Genomic DNA, 27,759 nt, shown 5'->3' on the forward strand with positions numbered 1-27,759 from the left:
CTTTCAAACTTGGCCTCCACCCATTTATCTACGCAGACGATGTCACCATTTACATCCCATTTCATACAAGCTTCGCAGAAATTACTGATGACATCAGCCTTGGAATTAATACCATGCTTGCATGGGCCAACGCCTTCAAGTTAAAACTGAACACCGAAAAAACTCATTGCCTCATTCTTGCCTCTCCCTTTAATAAGTTCAGGCCCACTAACTTATCTGTGCCAGGCTTTACCTTGCCCATCTCTGAAAGCCTACGTATACTTGGTGTTATTGTAGATCGGAACTTAATGTTGCTGGATCATACCATCTCAACCACCAAGAAGCATTCTCCTCTCTCTGGAGGCTAAAGCGAGTGAAGCCTTATTTCCCAAGGGGAGTTTTTTTGCAATCTGGTTAGATCGTTAGTCTTGAGCCGGCTAGATTACTGCAATGGCATCTACGTAGGGTGCACTGGCGTACTCCTAAAGAAGCTTCAAACCGTCCAAAAACACAGCAGCTCAACTCATCTATGGAGTGTCAAAGTTCACCAGTTCAAGTCCCACCGTGAGAAATTACACTGCTTCCTGTACAGAGTGTATAACTTTTAAAATCTGTGCCCTAGTCCACAAGATTCTCTATGGAGCAGCCCCTGCGTACATGGATGCCCTTGTCCTCCTACTGCCAAGAAACTCACTCAGTACTGCCTGTTCTTACTTAACCCTCCATTACCCTGTGTGTTCTAGACTGAAGTATAAAACCATGTATGCTTCCACCTTTACCTATGTCAGTACTCACTTGTGGAATGCACTACCGAAATCAGTGAAATCGGTTCAGGATCATCTGACTTTTAGGAAGTCGCTTAAGACCTGCTTATTTGAGCAAGTGTACCCCAAAGATCCTGTCCAGCATCACTAACCTCAGGACACTGCCATTATGGACTGACCCATTCCCTTATCCTTACCTCTCCGCCCTGCTTACCCCTTTCCATTTATTGTAACCATCTATCTGTTATTTAAATGTTGTAAACCACATTGAGCCTGCCAGCAGTGGGAAATTATGGAATATAAGCACTGTAAATAAATAAATAAATAAATAAATAAATAAATAAATAAATAAAAAAATCTAGCCTGATCAAGCACTACTTCCCACCAAGAGTTGGATCTACCTATATCCAGCATTAGTTCCCAAAAGAAGAGCTGGTTCTACTCAGAATCAGCAGTTATTCCTACCAGAGGGGCTGGATCTACCTGGATCCAGCAATAATTCAAACAAGAAGGGCTGGTTCTACTCAGAACCAGCACTAGTTACCATCAGAAGGGCTGGATCCACCCAGAACCAGCAAGTATTTCTACCAGAAGAGCTGGATCTACCTGGATCCAAAATGAATTCACTCAAAGGCTGGTTGTACCCAGAACCAGCAATTATTCCCACCAGAAGGCCTGGATCTACAAGGATCCAGTTCTAGTTTCCAACCGAAGGGCTGGATCCACTCAGATCTAGCCCTAGTTCTCACCAGAAAGGCTGGCTCTACCTGGATACAGTACTAATTCCCACCAGAAGGGCTGAATCCTTTCAGATCCAGCACTAGTTCCCACCAGAAGGGTCTGATCCACCTGGATCCAATACTAATTCCAAATAGAAGGGCTGGATCTACCTGGATCCAGAAATTGTTCCCACTAGAAGAGCTAGATCAACCAGGATGCAGCACCAATTCCCACAAGAAGGACTAAATTCACCTGAATCCAGCACTAGTTCTGACCAGAAGGGCTGGGTCTATCCGATCCAGCACTTATTCTCACCAGAAAGGCTGGGTCCACCGAGATCCAGCCCTTATTCCAACAAGAAGGGCTGGATTTACCCAAATCCAGCACTAGTTTTCACCAGAAGGGTTAGATCCACCTGGATCCATCTCTAATTCTAACTAGACTGGATCCTGCACTTATTCCCACCAGAAGGGCTAGATCCACCCAGATCCAGGTCTAATTCCCACCGGCAGGACTGGATCATTCCAGATCCAATAGTAATTCCCTCCAGGTTGTATGTTTTTTTTTCCTTCTCTAAAAGGATCCATCCTTCCCAGTGGGAATAACAGCTGGATTATGGTGAATCAATTTCAGTTGTAAACTATAGTCAGATCCCGCAGGATTCAGCCCTTTTGGTTGAAGAGTTGCATCTGGCAGGAGTGCTGGCTGTGAGTTCTGGTGTTGTAACAGGTTGACAGTGTGCATAGAAGTTGGTGATTGGTTGATGGGGGGCCTTGTACTAATGGGGAGTAGAGGGATGATAAATGGGGGCCTTGCACTTTTACGGATAGAGGGTTGATGGAGGCCTTGTACTTATGGGGAGTAGAGGGATGATAAATGGGGGCCTTTCACTTTTAGAGGTAGAGGAGTGATGGAGTACTTGGGTGGGGGGGGGGGGTAGCGGGCAGATGAAGATGGGCCTTGTAGTTTGTGGGAGGCAGAGGGGTGATGAAGGCAGGCCTTTTAGTTCAGGGGAGGCAGAGAGGTGAGGAAGGGGGTCTGAACTTTGGGGGGGGGGCAGTTGAGTGATGATGGAGGGCCTTGTACATATGGAGAGCTGAGGGGGGGATGAAGGGAGGCCTTGTGCTTGGGGAGGGGGTAAAGGGGTGATAAACAGAGACCTTTTACTTCAGGGTGGCAAAGGGTAGATGAAGGGGGCTTGGAACTTCAGGGGGCCTTATTCTTCAGAGGAGGGGGAAGGGGTCCTTGTTCTTCTAGGGGGAAAGTGGGGCCATGTTTTTCAGGGGAGGGGAAGGGGAGTAAAAGGGGGCCCTTGTCTTTCCAGTGGGGAGGGGGAAAATGGGTCCTTGTTCTTTAGGGAAGGGCAAAAAGGGGGACCTAGTTCTTCTGGGCGAGGGGCAAAAGGGGGCCAAGCTTCCAATTTTTTCCCTGTCCTCAAGAACAAGGCCCCCTTCCCCCTGTTTCCCATAAATAAGACCTCCTGAAGTTTCAAGCTGCTTTTCATCTGGGAAAAGACCAAAGGTCCATCGAGCCCAGCAGCCTGTCCCCGACAGGGCTACCCAAACGTGCAAACATTTTATACAAGTTATTCCCGAAATTGTGAATTTTTCCCAAGTCCATTTAGTAGCGGTCTATGGACTTGTCCTTTAGGAAACCGTCCAACCCCTTTTAAAACTCTGCCAAGCTAACCGCCTTCACTACGTTCTACCGGCAACGAATTCCAGAGTTTAATTACGTGTTGGGTGAGAAATATTTCTCCTATTTGTTTTAAATTTACTACACTGTAGTTTCATCGCATGCCCCCTAGTCCTAGTATTTTTGGAAAGCGTGAACAGACGCTTCACATCCACCTGTTCCATTTTGATATTAAAAAAAAATGTCTGGAGCACATTTGGAGGCATATTTTCAAAGCACTTAGCCTCCCAAAGTTCCATAGAAACCTATGGAACTTAGCCTCCCAAAGTGCTTTGAAAATATGCCTCTAAGTGAGTTAAAAATTTAATGCCAAGAAGTGCAGAGTGATGCATTTGGGGTGCAGAAACCCAAAAGAGATACCAAATAGGAGGGGAGAGTAAATAGGAGGGGAGAGTTTAGTAAACTACTCAGGAATAGAGACATTGGGGGTGTTGGTTGTCTGAGATCTAGAAGGTGAAGAAACAATGCGACAAGGCGATGGCCTGATCAGAAGGATGCTAGGATTGCATAGAAAGGGGTATAACCAGCAGAAGAAAGGAGGTGTGATGTCCCTCTACAAGTCATTGGGTGTGGCCCACATGGAGTATTATGTTCAGTTTTGGAGGCTTGCATCTTGCTAAAGATGTAAAAGACTGGAAGCAGTGCAACGAAAAGCTACAAAAATGGTATGGGATTTGCATTGCAAACCGGATGAGGAGTGTCATGACTCTTGGAGCTTGGTAATTAGAAGCCCAATATCATGGAGTATAACCCTGGCACAGCAATCACCTGAAGTCTCTATTATTTTATGAAGTCTCTTTTATTGAATAAATCACCAGATAATTTACTCACGATAGATGTTCAGGATACAGAGACTTCTTAATCTGGAGGCTGTGGGAGGTAGAGACTCTGAAGAAGAGGTAGTTGTATTGCAAGGGGAGGGGAAGGTAGTTGAACAGGTAGAAATAGTCCAAAGCTGGGTGACTGGAATGGTGTGATATCTCATTTGGAAGGAGATATTCTCAGGGGTAAAAAACCAGGTTCTTTACAGGATTCTCGCAGGACAGAGCTGTCTGGAGAAGATGGTGTTGGCTCCATGTCCCTGGCTAGATGGTGTTGGAATGCCTCGTGGCTGAAAGGACAAGAGGTATTTGGGGGAATTTGGGGCTTTCCACGCTCAGGGAGGAGCAGATAGAGGCCAATGGGAACAGAGCCTGCCATCGGGTAGCAAGGGGTAGTCCTACAGATAGGAGGGAAAGGTCATATCTGGCTGACCTCTGAGGACAGATAGTAAGAATGAACAGGAAGACAAAAGAGCCAAGCTTGGCAGAGAGAGAGAGAGAGAGAGAGAGAAGAGAGAGAGAGAGAAGGTCTGGGCAGCCTCACAACCAGTGGTAACAGTTCTTACACAGCCAAACAAGTGTGGTTGCACTGCCTGTGAACTACATTACCCACAGTGCATTGCTCATGTATTTTTTGCAGTGAGAAACTGCAGCAATAATAGTCCTTGGAACTGAGAATAACAGTAAAAGCATTACACACATTTTAGGATCACGTTATAAACTAGTGCGAGGCTGTCGGAGGACAGAACAAGGAGAGACTTGCCGACCTAAACATGTATACTTTGGAGGAAAGGAGAAACATGGGTGACATGATACAGATGTTCAAAGTATTTGAAAGGTATTATCTGCAAACGACCTTTTCCGGAGACGGGAAGGTGGTAAGAACTAGAGGACATGATTGAGGTTGAAGGGGGGGCAGGCTCGGGAGTAATGTCAGGAAGTATTTTTCACGGAAAGGGTGGTAGATATGTGGAATGTTCTCCCGCAAGAGGGTGTCAGATGAAAACAGTAATGGGAATTCAAACATGCGTGGGATAAACACAAAGGAATCCTGTTTAGAGGAATGGATCTATGGAATCTTAGCGGAGATTGGGTGGCGACGCCGGTAATTGGATAGTTAACCAATGCTGGGCGGACTTCTACTGTCTGCGCCCTGACCGTGGCTGATAAATATGGATGAGCTGGAGTGTAAATTTTAAGGGGCTCACGTTAGCTTCAGAACTTTTAATATAGGAACAGTGCTGGGCAGACTTTTACGGTCTGTGCCCTGAGAAAGGCAAGGGACCATCATAACTCGGGTAATACATATAAAGTATCATATACCATGTAAAATTAGTTTATCTTGTTGGGCAGACTGGGTGACCGTTCAGTCTTTATCTGCCATCATGTACTATGTTATTATGTAAGGCTTTCAGGAACATGGTTCAGAACAAGACATTTAGGGATAAGAACTCATAGGAACAAAGCTAAGCAGGAATCAAGGCATGCAGGAACAAAAGCCAAGCAGGAATTGGATCCAAACAGGGAACACAAAGACAAGGGTTAAGAGACCTCTTGCAAAGCAAGGTGCATTAAAAAGGACTTTGTTGATGATGTCATGACTAGGAATGAGGCTTGGATGCAGGAACACCAAAGCGAGCTTGGAAAAACAGGGAAAACAGGCAGCAGAAGCAGCCATGCAGGAAAAAAGGCAATCTGGAGAAGACACAGATTTAGATCATTGGAAAAAGGTGAATCTGGATGTCAGGCATGGCCACAGCTGTGACAGGTATAGCTTGGTCAATCTCTGTAATACACCAGTTATTTTGTGGCAGCTTTTACTCCTATATGCCCTCCCCCGCCAGAGTACAAGGCCCCTTCATCACCCCTCTCCTCCCAGTCTTGGAGATACACCTAGCAAGTCAGGTTTTTAGGATACCCACAATGAATATGCATGAAATAAAAATTTGCAATCCCTACCTCCATGGTATGCAAATTTATCTCATGCATATTCATTGTGGGTATCCTGCAAACCTGACTGGCTAGGTGTGTCTGAGGACTGAGTTGAAAAACCCTGCTTTACAGCAAGCATGACTCAGCAGAGTTTTAATCATAGCAAAGATCTCTGTATTGGAGCATAGAGCACTGTAGATTCAGTGATCCATATCAGCTAGACCACAGGTATAGCTTGAACAATCTCTGCAATACACCAGTTATTTTGTGGCAGAGGCTTTTACCCCTATATGTCCTCCTCTGCAAAGTACAAGCCCCCTTTATCACTCCTCTACCCCTCCCCAAGTAAAAGGTCTCCCTTCTTCACCCCTCTATTCTCCCAAGTAGAAGGCTCTGCCCCTTTCCAAGTAAAAGGCCCCTATCATCCCTCTACTCCCTGCCAAGTACAAGGCCCTCCATCACCTCTCTTCCCCTAAAAACACAAGTCCCCCATTTATCACCCCTCTACCTCTTCCACCTCAAGTACAAGGCCCTCTTCTCTCCCCCCCCCCCCATGAATAAAAGCTTTCTTCCTTCCCTTTCAGGTCTGACTTTAATTATCCCCCCCCCCAAAAAAAAAAAAACAATAACAGACAAATAGGATACAAAAGAACCCCATCACAAAAAATAATTAAGTACATTTTATTATACCTATTAGAAAATAGTAATCCTTCCAAAAATCAACCCTAATTGTCCCTGCTTTGCTTCTTGAACAAAGTCCAAAAAGGTTTACTCAACACCATATTATTATTTGCCAGCATTTGATGCCTGAGTAATACAAGTGCTATGCAGAAGATGCATAGTAAAAAAAAAAAAAAAAAGGTCCCTTCCTTGCCACCCACCCACTCCACCAGGCTCAGCTTTACCTCCCCCCCCCCCAGAAGCACAAAAAGCAAAGAAAGAGGAAAACAAATCCTAAAATAATATTAAGTAAATGTTGTTATAGCCTCTCTATGACCCTGCTAGCATCTTAAGCAAAACTCAAAATGTATTACCTGAGACATATCTTTTAAAGCTGCTTTGGCCTTAGTAATACAAGACTGCTATGCATGAGCTGCATATTAAAAAAAACCCCAATAATCATATACACTCTTTTTCCTCCCCACCCAAGAACAAGGCCCCCCTTTCTTTAGCCCTCCCTACCATGAACAAGGCTTCCCTTCTTTCCTCCCTCCTGTACCAAAAACCACTGGCTTCTGTATCTAGCCCACCTTCCTCTGTCCCTGCAGATGAAGCCAGCTTCTCTGCACACAGTCTACTTGCTACAACACCAGCACTCAGAGCCAGCACTCCTGCTGGATCTAGCTTTTCATCAAACTAAATGGGCTCAGTCTTGCATGATCTGGCTGTAAATTACAACTGAAACTAATGCACCAGAATCCAGCTGTTATTCCCACTGATAAGGGTGGATCTCTTTTGAGAAACAACAACAACAACAACAAAAACATATCGGTGCCCTGGTGAGAATTAGACCTGGATCTGGGTGGATCTAGCTCTTCTGGTAGGAATAAGTGTGAGATCCTGTAAGATCCAGTTGGATCTAGCCCTTCTGGAGGGAATAAGAGGTAGATTTAGTCGAATCCAGACCTGGTGGGAACTACTTCTGGATCCAGGTGGAAACAGCCCTTCTGGTGGGAATGAGTGCTGGATCCAGGTTGATACAGCTTTTTTGTTAGGAACTAGTAGTAGATCCAGGGCTTTTCTTGAGGGGGTACTTCCTCCTTTACCACTTTCTTCCCTTACCCATCTTACTTACCCACTTTTTATTATCCACCTCTTTATATACTATATTCACCTGTTTTATCCATTTTGCGTTATCTTGTAAACCTGTTATATTTGTAAGCCGCATTGAACCTGCTAATAAGTGGGAAAGCGCGGGGTATAAATGTTACAATACAATACAATACTTGCGGGTACTAAGTACCGGCACCTTTTCCATTGTCTCTTAAAATTGATCCATGGACCCCAAGTTTTAATGATAGAGCTCAGGCTCTACACACCAATTCTGTCTTGTCATAGATACTGTGGCTGGTTGCAGGGGGCCTGGCTATTATGGGGTGGGTCTCTCAGTGATCACCCCAGTCCTGAAGGGTGGCCTAGCATTTGAGTATCGGCACCTTTTTTGCTAGAAAGAGCACACTGAGTAGATCCAGGTTTTCTTATGGGAACAAGAGCTGGATTTGGGTAGATCCAACCCTTCTGTGGGAATAAGTGTTAGATATGGGTAGATCCAGCACTTATGATGAAATTAAGTGATGGATTTGAGTAGATCCAGCCCTTCTAGTGTGAACTAGCTCTTCTGTTTGGAATTACTGCTAGATCTGGGTGGATCCAGCCCTTCTAGTAGGAACTAGTGCTGGATCCAGATAGATCTAATCATTCAGGTGGGATTAATTGCTGGATCCAGGTGAATCCAGCCCTTCAGGTGGGAATAAGTGCTGGGTCAGGGTAGATCAGGGTAGATCCAGCTCTTTTTGTGGGAATGAGTGCTGGAGCCAGGCAATGCAGCCCTTCTGGCAAGAAAGAATGTAGGATCCAAGTTGATCAAGCCCTTCTGTTGGGAACTAGTACTGGATCCAGGTAGATCCAAATTTTCTCATGGAAACTAGTGCTGGAACAGTGTGGATCCAGACCTTCTTGTGGGAATGAGTGGTGGATTAGGGTAGATCCAGTCCTACTGGTGGAAAAATATGCTGGATCAGATTAGATCCTGTGGAAACTACTGCAGGATCTGGGTAGATCCAGCCCTTCTGGTAGGAACTAGTTCTGGATCCGAGTAGATCCAGCCCTTTTGGTGGGAACAAGTGCTGCATCTGAGTAGGTGCAGCCCTGCTGGTGGGAATGAGTTCTGGATCCAGGTAGGTTCAGGCCTCCTTCTGATGGGAACTAGTGCTGCATTTGGGTAGATCCAGCTCTTCTGATGTGAACTAGTGTTGATCTGGGTAGATCCATCCCTTCTGTTGGGAATTAGTGCTGGGTCTGGGTTGATCCAACTTTTTATGTGGAGAATTTAACCTGGGTAGATTCAGCCTTTCTAGTGGGAATTAGTGCTTGATCCTGGTAGCTGACTGGAGGATTAGAAGACTGAGGTCCTGGAGAACTGGGTTTGATTCCCACTACAGGACCTTGTGGATCTGGGCAAGTCACTTAACCATCTGTTGCTCCAGGTACAAAAAAAACTCCTCTAGAGATAGAGAAAGTAACTGCATATAAATTGTACAGCACTGTGTAAGTCTAATAGCACAGTAGTGGTAGATCCATCCCTTCTGGTGTGAATTAGTGTTGGATCTAGGTAGATCCAGCTCTTTCTGTGGAGGTTGCTTGTTCTGGGTAGATCCAGCCCTTCTGTGGTGCTAGTAGTGAGACAGTGGGCTCTTGTCTACAGCTGTGTTGATTATGCCTGCCCATTACACCCTTCCAGGATCAGGTGGCCTACAAAACATATTAAAATTCTGTCTGCAGATTTTTCCAGGATTCTGCCTTCTTAATATTGGCACTGGTAGTACTAATAGTGACGCTCCCACACACAAGGTGTGGCTCGGCTATCTTAAGACTGCCTGATGCTCCATTACATCTGATTAGAAGCAGGCTACATTGCCTTCCATTGAGGACTGGCATAACAAACGGCAATAGGTTCTTCTTATGTAAAGACTTACTGCCATCAAAACTAACAGACTTTGCCATTTTGAGAACTGCTGTTATCTCCTGCAGCAATATTTCAACATATTTCAACTAGTCCTGCAAGTTGGGCACCTGAGAAGATCAAAGAAAACTGGGCTGACTCATGCTCTGGGTAAAAGGTACCTAATCCTATGTGAGTATTATTATTATTTATTGCATTTGTACTCCACATTATCCCACCTATTTGCAGGCTCAATGTGGCTTACAGAGTGTTATGACATAGTCATGACAGAATCTTAGATACAATCAGTAATAATCAGAAGATGTATGAGGGATTAGAGAAGTAAGTGTTAGACAGGGTGGTTTAAGAGGTGTATTTTAATACTTGAGTGGGATGGGTAATGAATTGAGTTGTTAAGAGTTCTTTTTGTAGGCTTTGTTGAAGAGATTTGTCTTCAAAGATTTGCGGAAGTTGGTTAGATTGTCCATGGTTTTCAAGGCTGTGGGTAGTGCGTTCCATAGCTGGGTACTTCTGTACGAGAAGGTAGTGGCGTATGCCTGCTTATATTAAGTCCTTTACAGCTGGGGAAGTTCAGGTTGAGGAATTTGCGGGCTGATCTTTTGGCATTTCTGGGTGGCCGGTCCACTAGGTTTAACATGTAGAGTGGGGCATCTGCGTGTATGATTTTGTGTACGGTCATGCAGATCTTAAACTCAATGCGTTCCTTGAGAGGGAGCCAGTGTAGTTTCTCTCTTATGGGTTTCGCACTTTCGTATTTAGTTTTTCCAAATACGAGTCTGGTTGCGGTATTCTGAGCTGTTTGGAGTTTTTTAATAGTCTGCTCTCTGCAGTCAGCGTACAAAGTGTTACAGTAGTCCAGGTGACTTATTACCATTGACTGTACCAGGGTGCGGAAAATGTTTCTCGGGAAGAAAGGTTTCACTCTTTTGAGTTTCCATATCGCGTAGAACATCTTTTTCGTCGTGTGCTTCACATGGGTATCAAGTGTAAGGTTTCGGTCGATAGTGACTCCAAGAATCTTCAGATTTTCTGAAATGGGAAGAGTACTCATGTCTAAGAAGTAATTTTAAGTTGTATCTCAACTAATCCAATCTAACCCCCCCCCCCCCCCCCCCCCTTTTTACAAAACTGCAATAGCGGCTGCCAGTGCAGTAATGCTGACACAGCCCATTCAAAGTGAAACATCTTTAGCACAGAAGTTTATATGTCTTCTGAACTTTTGAGTTTTGATTGGAGACCCATAGCCAAATTCTTTGATTGATGTTATTTTTTGCTATACCTTGACAGTATTTTTCCAAGTGTTATTGCAACCTTTAACCATATTGTTACCTATATTTTATCTTATGGTACAATATATTTAATATTTTTGTATAATAAAATCTATAACTTTTCTTTACACTTACCATCTCAAATGAGTTTATATATTCAATAACATCTGTTATAATAAACAAAAAGCAACATTTTATTTCTCATTTGTATGTGCCCCCCCCCCCCCATCCCCCAAACCACTATTTGGCTAATGTGACTTATTTAACATCATTTGTACAAAAAAGCTGTGATACCTCCAATGGCCACAAGGGGATGCTACAATATCCAAGCAGCAAATCATAAATCAGTGCTATTAAGAATTCCACAAACTGATAAAATCCAAAAAGAAGACAATCCTAAAAAAACAGTGTAATTAAGGCTATCTTCACCTTCTTCCTTAAACCTAAATAATAATTGATGACCTGTCCTTCACAAGGCAGCTCGTTTCATAAATGGAGTACTACACACCTAAAGGCACATTCCATACTACTTACAGTACTAGCCATGTCTCCTTAAGAAAGGAAATGGACAGTAATGTCCCTAGAGAATTTTAGCAACTAAGCAGACTTTTAAATAAGCTGCTCTAAACCCAAACACAATATCTTGAAGAAAATTGATAGTCAGCAGCTCATATATCTTGTACCCCAGGAGTTACCATTCTCCTGAATTTACAGTCCATCACAGTATGAGCTGAAACACATTTTGCATTAACTGAGGGCAATACATAGGTTTTGCACAAGTTTCTGCAGATCGAGTACATTAACAATTATTAGACAGGTAAACAAAGGAATCACTTACTCCTCTGGAAGTAGGCAACACTTCCAAGTGATATCTAGCCCCCGTCAGAGACATGGTGCTGGACTTGATGGAATATTGGTCTGATTCAACAAGGCATTTTTTAAATTTAATTTTACTTTTCATCAATCTGTCTCTTGCGTTTCCAGTTAACTGTAATTTCCTTTTCCTTAATGTTCTATTTTTATTTTGTATCTCTATTTATATATTTCCTTTTTTGTATGAATTTGCTTTAATGTTAACTAGGCAGTATGTCAAACAATTTTGAAATTTGAAACTTATTTTCTTAAGCAATTAATAGAGTAATAAGGCAATAGTTGGTGCTAACTAAGATTCTAGGCTGACTAAGTTTCTAAATCTACTCTACACACCTTCATATTGGGTGGGTCCCATTATTCCCTGCAGAGCCTCCCTTTTTATCTCAATAGGAAAGTATAATTTAATAACAGCCTTTATGTTTTCTTAACTGGTCTTAATGTTGTAACAAGCAGCCCTGAGAGAAAACAAAACAGGTTTAGTTAGAAAATGCAAAATTAGTTCAAACTCGTGCTCTAGCTCAAGTGATTGGACAAATCAGTTCCAGAAGGACCAAAAGACAACAATTGGGAGGTGACAGGGAGATACAGATCTGGGAAAGGAATCAGAACTATACTCTGTGGCTGGGACAGCTGACAGTTTTTCTGTATTCTACAAGGTAAGATGATTTGAATGAGCTCAGCAAGTTCCTCTCTCAAAAATTTCCAGTGTTTGATTCAGGCACTAAAAAAGTAAAATAACTATGCCATCAGCAGGCTCTAGTAAATGTCACAGTGATCAGGAAAGAAAGTGCACAGTTACATTTTGATGATAAAGGAAGGGACTTCAATTTTCATTAGGTCTCTTCTGCTGTTCTGAATCTATGTTATGGGAAAAGATTTTGAATCAGGACCTTCATGTCTATCAAGGGAGGATCTCTTTATAGGTGAACAAACATGTTACCAACTGCAATAATTCTGCAGTTTCAACTGATATTTATAAATCAGCTGGATAAACTGTGAAAGATTGGGGATCCAGGTATGTTGGGAATAAGAATTCAATTATAGGTAATGATATAGAGCTTTATCCCAATTGTCTTATTAGAGTCTAGAAAACATACCAACATAGAACAGTATAATAGGCAAGGACAAGAACTATTTAATTTCATTTTCTTTTCCTGTTAAAATACCACAGATTCCACTTGGTGTCAAAGTTTACTTGTAACTTTCCAACCATTGGGGATCATCTGTGCTTGTCTCATGCTTTAGAAACACAATATCAATACAAGGGTTATATTACATTTTAGTAAGTCAAACTGTATAACATACACTTCCAAAAGACTATTGCAAAATTAGTACAAGTTTCACAATATATTTGCTCTTTATTTACTTTTCTTAAATAACATTTATTCACTATATCCACACACACAAACTCACACTCTCTCATATACCATAAAATACAAATATTTAGATATTCAAACCCTGAACAGTCAAGTCCACAAATGACTTTTTATCCGTGCTGTACTCAGCAAACCTTCTCTCTCTTCAATAAATTTTCTCCGTTCCAATTCCCACAATTGGTCCACCAATACGATCTTCCATATACTTATAATCCACTCATTGTATCACATCTCCATGCATGGGTGGCAATAATCCAATACAGATGGTAAAAGGTTTGACCAATACAGATGGTAAAAGGTTTGACCAGCAACAGGCATGGAAACTTCACTGTTCACTCCTCATCTTGTATTGTTACAAATATCCATCCGGTCTCTCTTCAGACCTTATTACAAATATCCATCCGGTCTCAACACTGGCCGTGTTTCAATATCCTTCCTCAGGAGACCTATAACAGCTTCTCATAATTGTCTGGTACACCAAGGTAGCCCTCTGTGTATATTACAACAGCTCTCATGGGTATAATCTCCCGATTTGTGTCGGAAGATGGCTGGCGATCTCTTTCGAAAATCAGGCGGATAGAAACATAGTACATGACGGCAGAGAAAGACCTGCATGGTCCATCTAGTCTGCCCAACAAGATAAACTCATATGTGCTACTTTTTGTGTATACCTGACCTTGATTTGCATCTGTCATTTTCAGGGCACAGACCGTAGAAGTCTGCCCAGCACTAGCCCCACCTCCCAACCACTAGCTCCGCCTCCCTCCACCAGCTCTGCCCCCAATCTCCGCTAAGCTTCTGAGGATCCATTCCTTCTGAATAGGATTCATTTACGTTTATCCCATGCATTTTTGAATTCCGTTACCGTTTTCATCTTCACCACCTCCCTCGGGAGGGCATTCCAAGTATCCACCACTCTCTCCGTGAAAAAATACTTCCTGACATTTTTCTTGAGTCTGCCCCCCTTCAATCCCATTTCCTTAGCTTACTCCTGAGTCTTCCCTTTCACCTTCATCCTAAGCCCTTCATTCCAAAGTTTCATTTCAACTGAAAGAGACTTGACTCCTGTGCATTTATTTCATAGAGGTATTTAAACATCTTTATCATATCTCCCTTCTGCCTTTGTGCCAAAGAATACAAACTGGAATCTTTAAGTCTGTCCCCATATGCTTTATGATGAAGACCACTGACCATTTTAGTAGCTGCCCTTTGGACCAATTCTGTCCGGCTTATATCTCTTTGAATGTGCGGTCTCCAGAGCAGTCATCAGAGACTATCACCTCTTTTTTCCTGCTGGCCATTTCTTTCTCTAAGCAACCAAGCATCTTTCTGTCTTTTGCTGTCACATTTTCTACCTGTTTGGCCACCATAAGATCATTACATACGATCACACCCAAGTCCCGCTCCTTTTTCATGCCCAGTAGAGCTTCATCCCCTAAACTGTACTGCTCTATGATCTTGTATTTTTTTAGCATTAAATCTTAGAGGTCCAATTCTGGACCACTCTTCAAGCTTCCCTAGGTACCTCTTCATGTTATCTATACCTTCAGGGGTATCTACCCTATTGCAGATTTTGGTATCTTCCGCAAAGGAACAAACCTTACCAGATTGCCAGATCCACAATATTGCTTAAAAAATGTTAAAAGAATTGAGCCTTGTGGCACAACACTTGAAGTGTCATAAGAACATAAGAATAGCTATACTGGGTCAGGCTAATGGTCCATCTAGCCAGTATCGGAAACAGACATGGGGAAGCCACTGCTTGCCCTCGGATTGGTAGCATGGAATGTTGCTACTATTTGGGTTTCTGCCAGGTACTTGTGACATGGATTGGCCACTGTTGGACCTGGCAGAAACCCAAATAGTAGCAACATTCCATGCTACCAATCTGAGGGCAAGCAGTGGCTTCCCCATGTCTGTCTCAATAGCAGACTATGAACTTGTCCAAACCTTTGTTAAACCCAGATACGCTAACTGCTGTTACTTCATCTTCCGGCAAAGAGTTCCAGAGCTTAACTATTCGTTGAGTGAAAAAATATTTCCTCCTATTTGTTTTAAAAGTATTTCCATGTAAATTCATTGAGTGTCCCCTAGTCTTTGTACTTTTTGAAAGAGTAAAAAATCGATTCACTTCTACTCCTTCTACACCAATGCTGTTTACTACTACCTTTTGTCAGCTTCCACTCAACTAGTCACTTTAGGCTCATACTAAGGGCACTCAGTTTATTTATGTCATCTATGCGGAACTGTGTCAAAGGCTTTGCTAAAATCTAAGTACATCACATATAGTGCCAGTTAGGCTGCAGGCACAGCTGCACAGCCTCTCATTCACACGTGCAGTCATTCACAAGCCTCCAGTCCAGTGTCAGCCGGCAGCAAGCAACAACAGCCACAGTTCTCCTAATTTTTGTTGCAGTCAGTGCTTGAGTTGGGAACAGGAAGTTGGGATGTCTTGTCTTGGACAAAGGAGGGGAGAACCTCTGGTATGCATCATGGCGGTGGCAATAGTACTGCTCTGGCGCGCTCTGCCTCTTATTCATTGATCAGGATCCATCGCGGCTACTCTGCCTTCCCTGCACCCCAGTTGTTGTCGTGCCCCCACAGCGCACTCAACTGCAGTGGCTCGGCCGGGCTGGGTCTCCTTGCAGTACTGCTGCTGCACCACTCACTATGCATGCCTCCACTGGGCTAAGAGCTCCCCTAGGATCTGACCCAGACTCCTGCTGAACTCAGCTAATCTGGGATTGGGCCCTGCCTCATCACTGTTCAGCCTTCAGCCCCAGTCCTCTCAGCAAGTAAAACAAACGTTTTAATATGTATAATGCTTGGTTCTTCATCGCCTTGGGGGGGGGGAGGGGGTATAATTAAGATTGGTGGGATTCTGGGCAGGGATAAACTCAGTGCCCAGGTTGAAATAAAAAAAATAATTGTATATTTCATGTTGGGTTTTGGGTGAGGATAGTCTCTGCAATGTCCAGGTTAAATTAAAAAAAAAAAGTTTTATATTTAATGTAGGTGGGTTTCTGGGTGGGGGTGGGCCCTGCAGTGCCCAAGATATTACAAAATAAAATGTTATATATTTAATGACAGGCTGGTGTGCTTCAGGGTGGGGGTGGGGAGAGATTGGAAAAGGCAGAGGAGATGCCAGATGGTGGGGGGACAGGTAGGGGGGAGCTCAGGGCTGACGTTAGGCTACAGGGAGGGGTGAGGATAGGGTAGAGCTGATGCCGAGCTACAGGGATGGATGGTGGGGAAGGGCTGGGCTTGGCTGATGCTTGACTACAGGGATGGATGGTGTGGAAAGGAAGGGAAGGACTGATGCCTGGCTAAAGGGATGGATGGGGGAAGGGAAGGGACAATGCCTTGCTACAGGGATGGATTGGGGGGAGGGACGTGAAGGGCTGATGCCTGGCTATGAGGATGGATGGGGGAAGGGAAGTGATAATGCCTTGCTACAGGGATGTATTGGGGGGAGGGACGTGAAGGGCTGATGCAGGGCTATTGGGATGGATGGGGGGAAGGTGCAGGGCTAATGACAAGCTACAGGACAATTTTTGGTCCTTCATTCTGTAATTGAGGGTTGATCTGTGTTCTGCATGTGACCAAGGTGAGAGATTCTGCTGGCGTGTGGTTTGTATGAAGATCTGAGTTTGACTTGTCTGGCTTTTCTAATGGGATGCGTACTACTGTTGTATATAGTCACTTCTGCCTTTTTAAAGGTACTGTTATTGATATTCATGTTCAGAATTGGTGTTAAGGTTTGCAACATAGGCTCTAAAAAGCTTCTTTGCAGAATTCAGTGTTGCTTCACAAAGTACCTGGCAGTAGTGTACCTCTACTATTAAATAGGGACGCGTTAGAATTGCTGAAGTTAATCAATATTATTGATTGCAAAAGCACTCCAGCTTGTTTTAATAGCAAATATCTTTATTGAAAAATTGTGCTTTTACCCTGAGCACTTATCATATTTAAAAACAATAATACCCACTCACTCACTCCCCATTCACTCGTAGTACCTGACTAACATCACTCCAAATTCTCTTGCTAAAATATACAGGTAATGATGTTACGCTTAGTTATTGCATTCTACTAAAATAACAAATAGTTAATAATTTCCTCTTAGATTTCTCGTCCCGGCTTTCCACACGGGTACTCTGTATATTTTGACTCTAAAGTTATCACCAATAAATCGGTGTATAGTAGTCTATGAAGCAATCCTCCGTCGAGTGTGATATAAAGTCTTTAAGTCCTCCACAGGTACACGATAAAGAAATGGGTTAGTCACTCCTGGATTTGTCGTCAGCTGTTCCTTATACAAATGCCGGTTCCCCAATGCAGGACCGCATTTCGCTCACTTCATCAGGAGGAACCACCACACCATTTTGTTCAATTCAATTCTGCTGCACGCCAGAATGAGACATCTCAGCTCGGGAGCCAACACCCACAGCACTGAAACTCATGCCCAATCCCGCCCACTACCCACCCTTTTGATGACATCACCACCTAAACCACGCTTACTGCCCACCCCCTTGATTGACATCACAGGATATGATGTATTGACCCCACCCCTTTTGCATAGCAATGCCCCTTGCCCCACCATATTTGCATAGCCCGCTCCCAAACCCTACCCATTTTTGCATAACCCCACCCAAACCCTACCCCTTATGGTGATGTCACAGGAAGTGGCGCCACAGCTACGACCTCTTTTCCAAGATGGCTGCCACTACTGTATGCATCACTTCACTTCCTGTTTCCACTACTAGCTGCCATCTTGGATGGGGTCATGTGATGGGAAATGATGTAAAAAAACAACAACCTGACACCGTCCCCTACAGTCTTGGTGGAGTTTAGTTGCGCATCCGCCCCTTAACCTTTTTTTTCTCACAGGAAAGAAAAATAGGACACAGAAAAAAATAGGCATTTGTTTTTATTTTTCTTTAAAAAAAGGACAGCTTTTTAAGCTAAATCATCAGCTTTTTAAGAATGGCAGAGCTATTTGCTTTTTTATCCAGGAAAGCAAACTATTCCCTTCCTGTGTGAGATCAATAGGGTCTGTTACCACCACCCATGGTCCTCTCCCCTTCCCTTTGTCCTAGTTAGCAACAAAACTTACAGCGGAATCTCAGCTCTGCCCCTTCCAAGAAGCAGTAGTACTACTACTACTACTTAACATTTCTAAAGCGCTGCTAGGGTTACGCAGCGCTGTACAATTTAACATAAAAGGACAGGCCCTGCTCAGAGAGCTTACAATCTAAAGGACAAGTGAGTAGACGATACGATGGGGGCAGTCAATTTGGGGCAGTCCAGATATCCTGAAGGTAAGAGTTAGGTGCCGAAGGCAGCATTGAAGAGGTGGGTTTTAAGCAGAGACTTGAAGATGGGCAGGGAGGGGGCTTGACGTAGGGGCTCAGGAAGGTTGTTCCAGGCATAGGGTGAGGCGAGGCAGAATGGGCGGAGCCTGGAGTTGGCAGTGGTGGAGAAGGGTACTGAGAGGAGGGATTTGTCCTGTGAACGGAGGTTTCGGGTGGGAACATAAGGGGAGATGAGGGTAGAGAGGTAGTGAGGGGCAGCAGATTGAGTACATTTGTAGGTAAGAAGGAGGAACTTGAACTGAATGCGGTAACGGATTGGAAGCCAGTGAAGTGACCTGAGAAGAGGGGTGATATGAGTATATCGGTTCTGGCGGAATATAAGACGTGCAGCAGAGTTCTGAACAGATTGAAGGGGGGATAGATGGCTAAGTGGGAGTCCGGTGAGGAGTAAGTTGCAGTAGTCAAGTCGGGAGGTAATGAGAGCGTGGACGAGAGTACGGGTGGTGTGTTCAGAGAGGATAGGGCGAATTTTGCTGATGTTGAAGAGGAAGAAGCGACAGGTCTTGGCTATCTGCTGGATGTGTGCCGAGAAGGAGAGGGAGGAGTCGAAGATGACTCCGAGGTTGCGGGCAGATGAGACGGGGAGGATGAGGGTGTTATCCACTGAGATAGAAAGTGGAGGAAGAGGAGAAGTGGGTTTTGGTAGAAAGACGATGAGCTCAGTCTTGGACATGTTCAGTTTCAGGTGGCGGTTGGACATCCATGTGGCAATGTCGGTTAAACAGGCCGATACCTTTGCCTGGGTCTCTGCGGTGATGTCTGGTGTGGAGAGATACAGCTGGGTGTCGTCTGCATAGAGATGATACTGGAAGCCATGAGATGAGATGAGGGAACCCAGGGAAGAGGTGTAGATTGAGAAGAGAAGGGTTCCAAGGACAGATCCCTGGGGAACACCAACAGATAGCGGGATGGGGTGGAGGAGGATCCATGGGAGTGAACTCTGAAGGTGCAGTGGGAGAGATAGGAGGAGAACCAGGAGAGGAGAGAGCCCTGGAACCCGAATGAGGACAGTGTGGCAAGGAGTAGATCATGATTGACAGTGTCAAAAGTGGCGGATAGATCGAGGAGGATGAGGATGGAGTAGTGGCCTCTGGATTTGGCAAGGAACAGGTCATTACAGACTTTAGAGAGTGCTGTTTCTGTCGAGTGTAGAGGGCGAAAACCGGATTGAAGTGGATCAAGGATGGCATGAGAGGAGAGAAAATCAAGGCAGCGGCTGTGAACGGCACGCTCAAGTATTTTGGAGAGAAAGGGTAGGAGGGAAATGGGGCGGTAGTTGGAGGGACAGGTAGGGTCAAGTGATGGTTTTTTGAGGAGAGGTGTGACTACGGCGTGCTTGAAGGTGTCAGGGACAGTTGCAGTGGAGAGAGAGAGGTTGAGGATATGACAGATGGACGGGGTGACAGTATGAGAGATGGTGTTAAGTAAGTTGGTGGGGATGGGATCAGAGGAACAGGTGGTACTTTTCGAGCAGGAAAGAAGGCGAGCGGTTTCCTCCTCGGTGATGTCTGGAAAGGAGGAGAAAGAGGCCTGGCTTGGTTGGTCGAGGGTTAAAGGGTGAAAAGGAGGAGATGGTTTGGTAGTGAACTCAAAGTTGATCTTTTGCACCTTGTCGCGGAAGTAATCGGCCAGTGATTGAGGGGAGAGTGAGGGGGGTAGGAGCGGAGGGCACTTTGAGGAGGGAGTTAAGGGTGGCGAAGAGACGACGGGGGTTGGAGCTGAGAGAATTGGTCAGTTGGGTGTAATAGTCCTGTTTGGCAAGGAATAGGGAGGAGTGGAGGGAGGATAGCATGAATTTGTAGTGAAGGAAATCTGAATGGGTGAGAGATTTCTTCCAGAGGCGTTCGGCAGATCGGGTGCAGGAACGAAGGTAGCGGATGCACGGGGTCAGCCAAGGCTGGGGATTACTACGCTTTGTGGGACGGGAGGTGGATGGAGCGAGGGTGTCCAGAGCAGAGGAGAGAGTGGCATTGTATGCGGAGACAGCCTTGTCGACAGGCTCGGAGGACAAGATGGAGGGGAGGAGATTGGAGATACAAGAGGATAAGGTGGGAGGGTCAATAGCCTGGAGATTCCTGGAGGTAGTGGTTAGAGTTGGACGGGGCTGAGGTGGGGTATGAAGAAGTGTGAAGGTGATCAGGTGATGATCCGAGATAGGAAGAACTGAAGTGTGGAAATTGGAGGGGGAGCCGGAGGAGGAGAGGACGAGGTCAAGACAGTGGCCGTCCCGGTGAGTCGAGGCGGTGGAGCATAGCTGGAGGTTGAAGGAGGATGTTAGAGTGAGGAACTGAGACGCGTGAGGGTCGGATTGGTCATCAACGTGTATGTTAAAGTCTCCTAGAATGAGTGACGGAGATGAGGGTTCAAGAAAAACGGAAAGCCAGGCATCAAAATCGGTGAGGAAGGAAGAGAGGGATTTATTAGGGGGGCGGTAAATGACTGCCACTCTGAGTGGCAATGGGTAGAATAGCCGGATGAGAAGCAGTGAGACTGCGGTAGGAGGAGGGGTTGGAAACTACAGGAGGGCGAAAGTAGTAGCCCGACGCCTCCACCGCGGCCAACTGGGCGGGGAGTGTGGGAGAAAAGATAGCCTCCATGGCAAAGGGCCGCGACTGAGGCCGAGTCGTCCGGGGAGAGCCAGGTTTCAGTTAGGGCGAGCAGTTGAAGGGAACGAGAGATGAAGAGATCGTGGATGAAGGGCAGTTTGTTGCAGACCGAGTGGGCATTCCAGAGGGCACAAGAGAAGGGGAGGGAAGAGGGGGGGGGGGAGGGGGATAGAGATGAGATTGGAGACATTACGGAATCGTTTGCATGGATAGGAGGAGGACAGGTGAGGGGGGCCTGGATTAGGATTAATGTCACCAGCGGATAGCAAGAGGAGGAGCAAGAGAGTACGGAGGAGGGTGGGGGAGGTTGGGCGACGAAGGCGACGAAGACGGGGTGCACTTAGGAGGAATGGTGATGGGTTAATGGCAGGAAGGAGGTGATGAAGGTTAAGAGCTAGGAGGGAGGAGGGGGACAAGAGAGATGGTGAGGTGGTGGGGGAAGGGGGTGAGTAGGGTATTGCCGTGGCGGGCAGGATGGGAGGGGACCTGGGTGGGCAATGAGTTCCAGTGGTAGGCAGCGGTGGGGGGTGGGGGAAAAGATTAGGAAGGGACAGGGCAAGGAAGAGAATGTGGACAGGGGCCATAAGTAGAGATTGAGGTGTAACAGGTGTATGTGTAGTGACTGAGATGTGGAGCAGATAGAAGGAGCTGAAAAGCTGGAGACTTGGAGTTGATGGACTGGAGAGCGGGTAAGTCAGTGGTTGACAAGCTGGCAGGCAGGCAGGCAGGTTGGTGGGTTAGCAGGGGAGCAGGCAGGCAGGAGTAGGACTTGAGTCAGCAGGACAAATTGGCAGGCAAGTAAGCCAATGGCTGACAAGCTAGCAAGCAGGCAGGCAGGTTGGTGGGTTAACAGGGAGGCAGGCAGGCAGGAGCAGGACTGGAGTCAGCTGGAGCAGACGGAATGAAGTAAACTGGAACGGATGGGCTGGAACATGAGCAGGCAACAGGACTGGAGCAGGCTGTTGCAATTTGGAGGTTGGTCTGATTGGCTAGCAGGCAAGCAGGCAGGCAGGAACAAGCTGGAGCAGGCAACAGGACTGGAGCAGGCTGTAGCACTTTGGAGGTTGGTTTGATTGGCTAGCAGGCAAGCAGGAACAAGCTGGAGCAGACGCACTGATTAGGCGGATGAGACAGGCAGGATCAACGGGCTGGAGAAGCTGGTGAAGCTGGATCAGATGGGCAGGAGAAGCTGGATCAGGCGGGCTGTAGAAGCCGGATCAGAGCAGATGGACTGGAGCAGACAGGGAGAAGCTGGATCGGTGGACTGGAACATGCAGGGAGAAGCCGGATCAGCGGACTGGACTGGAGGAACAGGCTGGAATCGGCAGACAGGAACAAGCTGGAGAAGCTGGATCAGGAACAGGCTGGAGTCGGCTGACAGGAACAAGCTGGAAAAGCTGGATCAGGCGGGCTGGTACATGCTGGAGCAGATGGACTGGTGCAATCTGGAGCAGATGGACTGGTGCGATCTGGAGCAGATGGACTGGAACAGACAGGGAGAAGCTGGATTGGTTGAGTGGAACATGCAGGGAGAGGCCGGATCAGCAGACTGGACTGGAGGAACAGGCTGGAGTCGGCAGACAGGAACAAGCTGGAGAAGCTGGATCAGGAACAGGCTGGAATTGGCTGACAGGAACAAGCTGGAGAGTTGGAACAGGTGGGCTGGTACGCGCTGGAGCAGATGGACTGGTATAGTCAGGAGCAGATGGACTGGAACAAAGAGGGAGAAGCCGGATCGGCGGACTGGAACATGCAGGGAGAACCGGATCAGCGGACTGGACTGGAGGAACAGGCTAGAATCGGCAGGTGGGAACAAGCTGGAGAAGCTGGATTAGGCAGGCTGGAACAAGCTGGGGCCGTTAGACTGCAGAAGCTGGAACACACCAGGGCAAGCCGGGTCAAGCAGACTGGGACACGCTGCCCTAAGGCAGATGAACAGCTAGAGAATAGTTACAGGTAAGACAACTTTTGCTTTTTTTTTTTCAAGAGCTGTTTGCTTTCTCCAGGTTTAAAGACAAAAGCCAAGCTGTTTTAAGAGTAAACACCCCCCCCCCCCCCACTACACACGGCTGTATGAGATCGTGGCCTGGTGTCGCACAGCTTTTCAGCAAAAAGCAAGGTAAATACATGGAACCCCAGCTCAGTTTCAAAAAGGACAACTTTTTAAGCTGGATTGTCTGCTTTTTCCCACATGAGCACGCAGTCTTGGAATATACTACCGCGCAACCTAAGAATGATTAACGAACAAGCTTCCTTCCGTAAACTACTGAAGACTCACCTGTTTGAAAAAACTTACGGAAAGAGCCAAAACACATAGAGTCCATACTCACTGTTCATCAATGCAACATACATCCACTTCTGATCCCTCATCCCATAATCCAGTCAATCATACATTTATTGACGAAACTATGTACACCATATGTCTTTGTGTCTAATACTGCCCTTTTAGCTTCCCATTGTCTCCTTCCAATGTTTCTATGTTGATGTCCCATTGTTATATTCCTAATGATATTCGAATGTCTCGCATAACTCTGTACAATGTAATCCATAACCAAATTGTAACAAATGTATTTCCATTATTCATATCTTATTGTAAGCCACACTGAGCCCGCAAAAAGGTGGGAAAATGTGGGATACAAATGCAATAAATAAATAAATAAATAAACAACAGGGAGGACACTGATTTTGATTTCATACACATTCACCTCGGAAACAGACAATGCCATCCACCCACAGCCCCCTCCTTCTCTCTAGCCATCCACCCACAGCCCCTTCTTCTCTCTAGCCAACCACCATAGTCCCCTTCTTCTCCCTAGCCATCCACCCATAGCCCCCTTCTTCTCCCTAGCCATCTACCTACATCCCCTTCTCCCTAGCCATCTACCTACATCTCCCCTTGTTCTCTGTAGCCATCCACCCACAACCTTCCTTCTCCTTAGCCATCCATCACAGAAATAGGTGTTTTATTTTTATTTTTATTTTTCTTTCAAAAGGATACTAATCTGAATGTTTTATTTTGCTATTAGCAGTGTTCATCTGAGAAACATACAAGTTACAGGTAAACAAATCTCTCTCTCTCTCCTCTCTCTCATCTTGTTCTGTCTGTAGCCTCCTCCAACCCCTTTCCCCAAAAGGTTGAATGGCAGAATGAATGCATTTATAATTCATCTGCAAACCATACAATCTTTTTAAAAAGAAGTAAAAATATAATAAATAACCATAAGGCAACATATTAAAATTTTGAATCTTAACCTGCTTATCACACATGACCCTTTAAAATATTTTTAAGTACACAAGATGCAACCTGCCATAGGACCTTGCTTCTGACTATCACTTTTTGCTGAATGGATATTTTGCTGTGACTATAATAAAATGAGGAAAATGGTTAAAAAGAAGCTTAAAGGATTGGCTGCTAGGGTTAGGACACGTGGAGGGGCATTTTCGAAAGGGACATCCAAGTTGCGATTTGGACGTCCTTGCAAAACAGCGAAATCTAGGGGCGGGGAAACCCGTATTTTCGAAACAAGATGGGACGTCCATCTTTCGTTTCGAAAATTTCGCCGTCCCTAGATTTGGACGTTCCTAAACATGGACGTTTCTGATTTTATGCGATTTTCGAAACCAAAGACGTCCATGTCAGAAACGACCAAATGCAAACCATTTGGTCATGGGAGGAGCCAGCATTTGTAGTGCACTTGGCCCCATCACATGCCAAGACACCAACTGGGCACCCTAGGGGGCACTGCAGTGGACTTCATAAATTGCTTCCAGGAACATAGCTCCCTTACATTGTGTGCTGAGCCCCAAACCCCCAAACCCCCACTATCCCCAACTGTACACCACTACCATAGCCCTTATGGGTGAAGGGGGACACCTAGATGTGGGTACAGTGGGTTTCTGGTGGGTTTTGGAGGTCTCGCTGTTTCCTCCACAAATGTAACAGGTGGGTCCGCCTCTCTGAAGTGCACTGCACCCACTAAAACTGTTCCAGGGACCTGCATACTGCTGTCACGGACCTGAGTATGACATCTGAGGCTGGCATGACATATTTTGAAAGATGTTTTTTGAGAGTGGGAGTGGGTTAGTGACCACTGAGGGAGTAACGGGAGGTCATCCCCGATTCTCTCTGGTGGTCATGTGGTCATTTCGGGCACCTTTTTGTGCCTTAGTCATAAGAAAAACAGGTCCGGGTGAAAACGTCCAAGTGTTCGTCAGGGACGTCCTTGTTTTTTTCGATTATGGGTCAAGGATGTCCATGTTTTAGGCACGCCCAAGTCCCGCCTTTGCTACGCCTCTGGTACGCCCCCTTGAACTTTGGCCGTCCTTGTGACGGAGTGCAGTTGGGGACGTCCTAAATTGGGTTTCGATTATACTGATTTAGACATCCCTGGGAGAAGTACGTCCATGTTCCAGTTTATGTTGAAAGATAGACGTCCTTCTGTTTCGAAAATGAGCCCATAAATCAGGCATGGATGTTATTCAAAAATACCATCTTGGAAGCCCAGACCAGATGCATTCCATCTATTTGCAAAGATGGAAAGAAGAGAAAACGACAGCCAGCATGGTTAAAAGTGAAGTAAAAGAGGCTATTAGAGCCAAAAGATTGTCCTTCAAAGAATGGAAAAAGGACCCAAATGAAGAAAATAAGAAGCAACATAAGTACTGGCAATATGAAGAGAAACTTACTACAGAGCTAAAACTCACAGTAAAAACTTTTTCAGGTACATCAGAAGCAGAAAACCTGCGAAGGAAGCAAAAGGGGCACTCAGGGAGAACAAGGCCATAGCGGAGAAACTGAATGAATTCTTTGCTTCGGTCTTTACGGAAGAAGACATAAGAGATCTGCCTCTACCAGAAATGGTTTTCAAGGATGATGATGTGGAGGAAATTAAAGAAATCTTAGTGAACTTGGAAGATGTACTGAGCAAATTAAAGAGTAGTAAATCACCTGGACCAGATGGCATTCATCCAAGGGTACTCAAAGAACTGAAGCATGAAATTTCTGATCTGATATTAGTAATATGTCGTTAAAATTGTAGTACCTGAAGATTGGAGAGTGGCCAATGTGATGCCGATTTTTAAAAGGGTTCCAGGGTGATCCGGGAAATTACAGGCCTCTAAGCCTAGTGCCAGGTAAAATAGTGGAAACTACTATAAAGAATAAAATTACGGAATACATAGACAAACATGGTTTAATGGGACAGAATTAGCATGGGTTCAGCCAAGGGAAGTCTTGCCTCACCAATTTGCTTCATTTCTTTGAAGGTGTGAATAAACATGTGGATAAAGGTGAACTGGTTGATGTAGTATATCTAGGTTTTCAGAAAGCTTTTGATAAAGTTCCTCATGAGAGACTCCTGAGAAAATTAAAGAGTCATAGGATAGGAGACAAGGTTCTGGTGTGGATTAGGAATTGGTTATTGGACAGAAAACAGAGGGTAGGGTTAAATGGTCATTTCTCTCAATGGAGGAGGGTGAACAGTGGAGTGCCTCAGGGATCAGTGCTGGAACCGGTGCTATTTAACATATTTATAAATGATACGGAAATTGGAACAACAAATGAGGTGATTAAATTTGCAGATGACACAAAACCATTTGAGGTTGTTAAAACACGAGCAGACTGTGAAAAATTGCAGGAAGACCTTGGGAAATTGGAAGATTTGGCAGCCAAATAGCAGAAGAAATTAATGTGGACAAATGCAAGACGATGAACATTGGAAAGAATAATAATCCAAATCATAGTTACCTAATGCTAGGGTCCACCTTGGGGTCAGCATTCAAGAAAAAGATCTAAGTGTTGTTGTAGACAATACGCTGAAATCTGCTCAATGTGTGGCAGCAAACAGGATGCTAGGAATTATTAGGAAAGGGATGGTAAATGCGACAGAAAATACTACAATGCCTCTGTATCTCTCCATGGTGCGACCGCACCTTGAGTACTGCGTTCAGTTCTGGTCACCGTATCTCAAAAAAGATATAGCAGAATTAGAAAAGGTTCAAATACGAGCAACTAAAATGGTAAAGGGGATTGAACTCCTCTCGTATGAAGAAAGACTAAAGAGGTTTGGGCTGTTCAGCTTGGATAGGAGAAGGATGAGGGGAGATATGATTGAGGTCTACAAAATCCCGAGTGGTGTAGAACGAGTAGAAGTTTTTTTTTTTTTTTTTTTTTTTACTCATTCCAAAAGTACAAGCACTAGGGGACACTCAAGGAAGTTACATAGAAATACTTTTAAGACAAATAGGAGGAAATATTTTTTCACTCAACGAATAGTTAAGCTCTGGAACTCTTTGCCGGAGGACGTAGTTACAGCGGTTTGTGTATCTGGGTTTAAAACAAGGTTTGGACAAGTTCCTGGAGGAAAATTCCATAGTTTGCTATTGAAGCAGATATGGGGAAACAACTGCTTGCCCTGGGATTTTTAGCATGGAATGTTGCCATGATTTGGGGTTCTGCCAGGTACCTGTGACCTGGCTTGGTCACTGTTGGAAATAGGATACTGGGCTAGATGGACCATTGTCTGGTCCCCCTGCATTAAAATCAGCAGCGCCTCAGCTCCGTTTGGAAAGGCAGCGCACCCCTTCATGCCCTCCATATGTCCCGCCCCCTCGCGGAAACCGGAAGTTACATCGGTGAGGGAAGGCCCGAAGGGAGGTGATCTGTCTTTCCA

At 45.2% G+C, this 27,759-nt stretch overlaps 1 protein-coding gene across 1 annotated transcript in view; it reads left to right on the top strand.

The window, feature by feature from the left end:
• Positions 1-12,293: 12,293 nt before the first annotated feature.
• Positions 12,294-27,759, top strand: part of NKPD1 (NTPase KAP family P-loop domain containing 1) — a 195,499-nt gene continuing 180,033 nt past the window's right edge. The window contains 1 exon segment of the mRNA XM_030219752.1: positions 12,294-12,390. The gene's annotated coding sequence lies outside the window, so the exon portion shown is untranslated.

Source organism: Microcaecilia unicolor, chromosome 11 (genome assembly GCF_901765095.1).
Source record: "Microcaecilia unicolor chromosome 11, aMicUni1.1, whole genome shotgun sequence".
Taxonomy (NCBI): domain Eukaryota; kingdom Metazoa; phylum Chordata; class Amphibia; order Gymnophiona; family Siphonopidae; genus Microcaecilia; species Microcaecilia unicolor.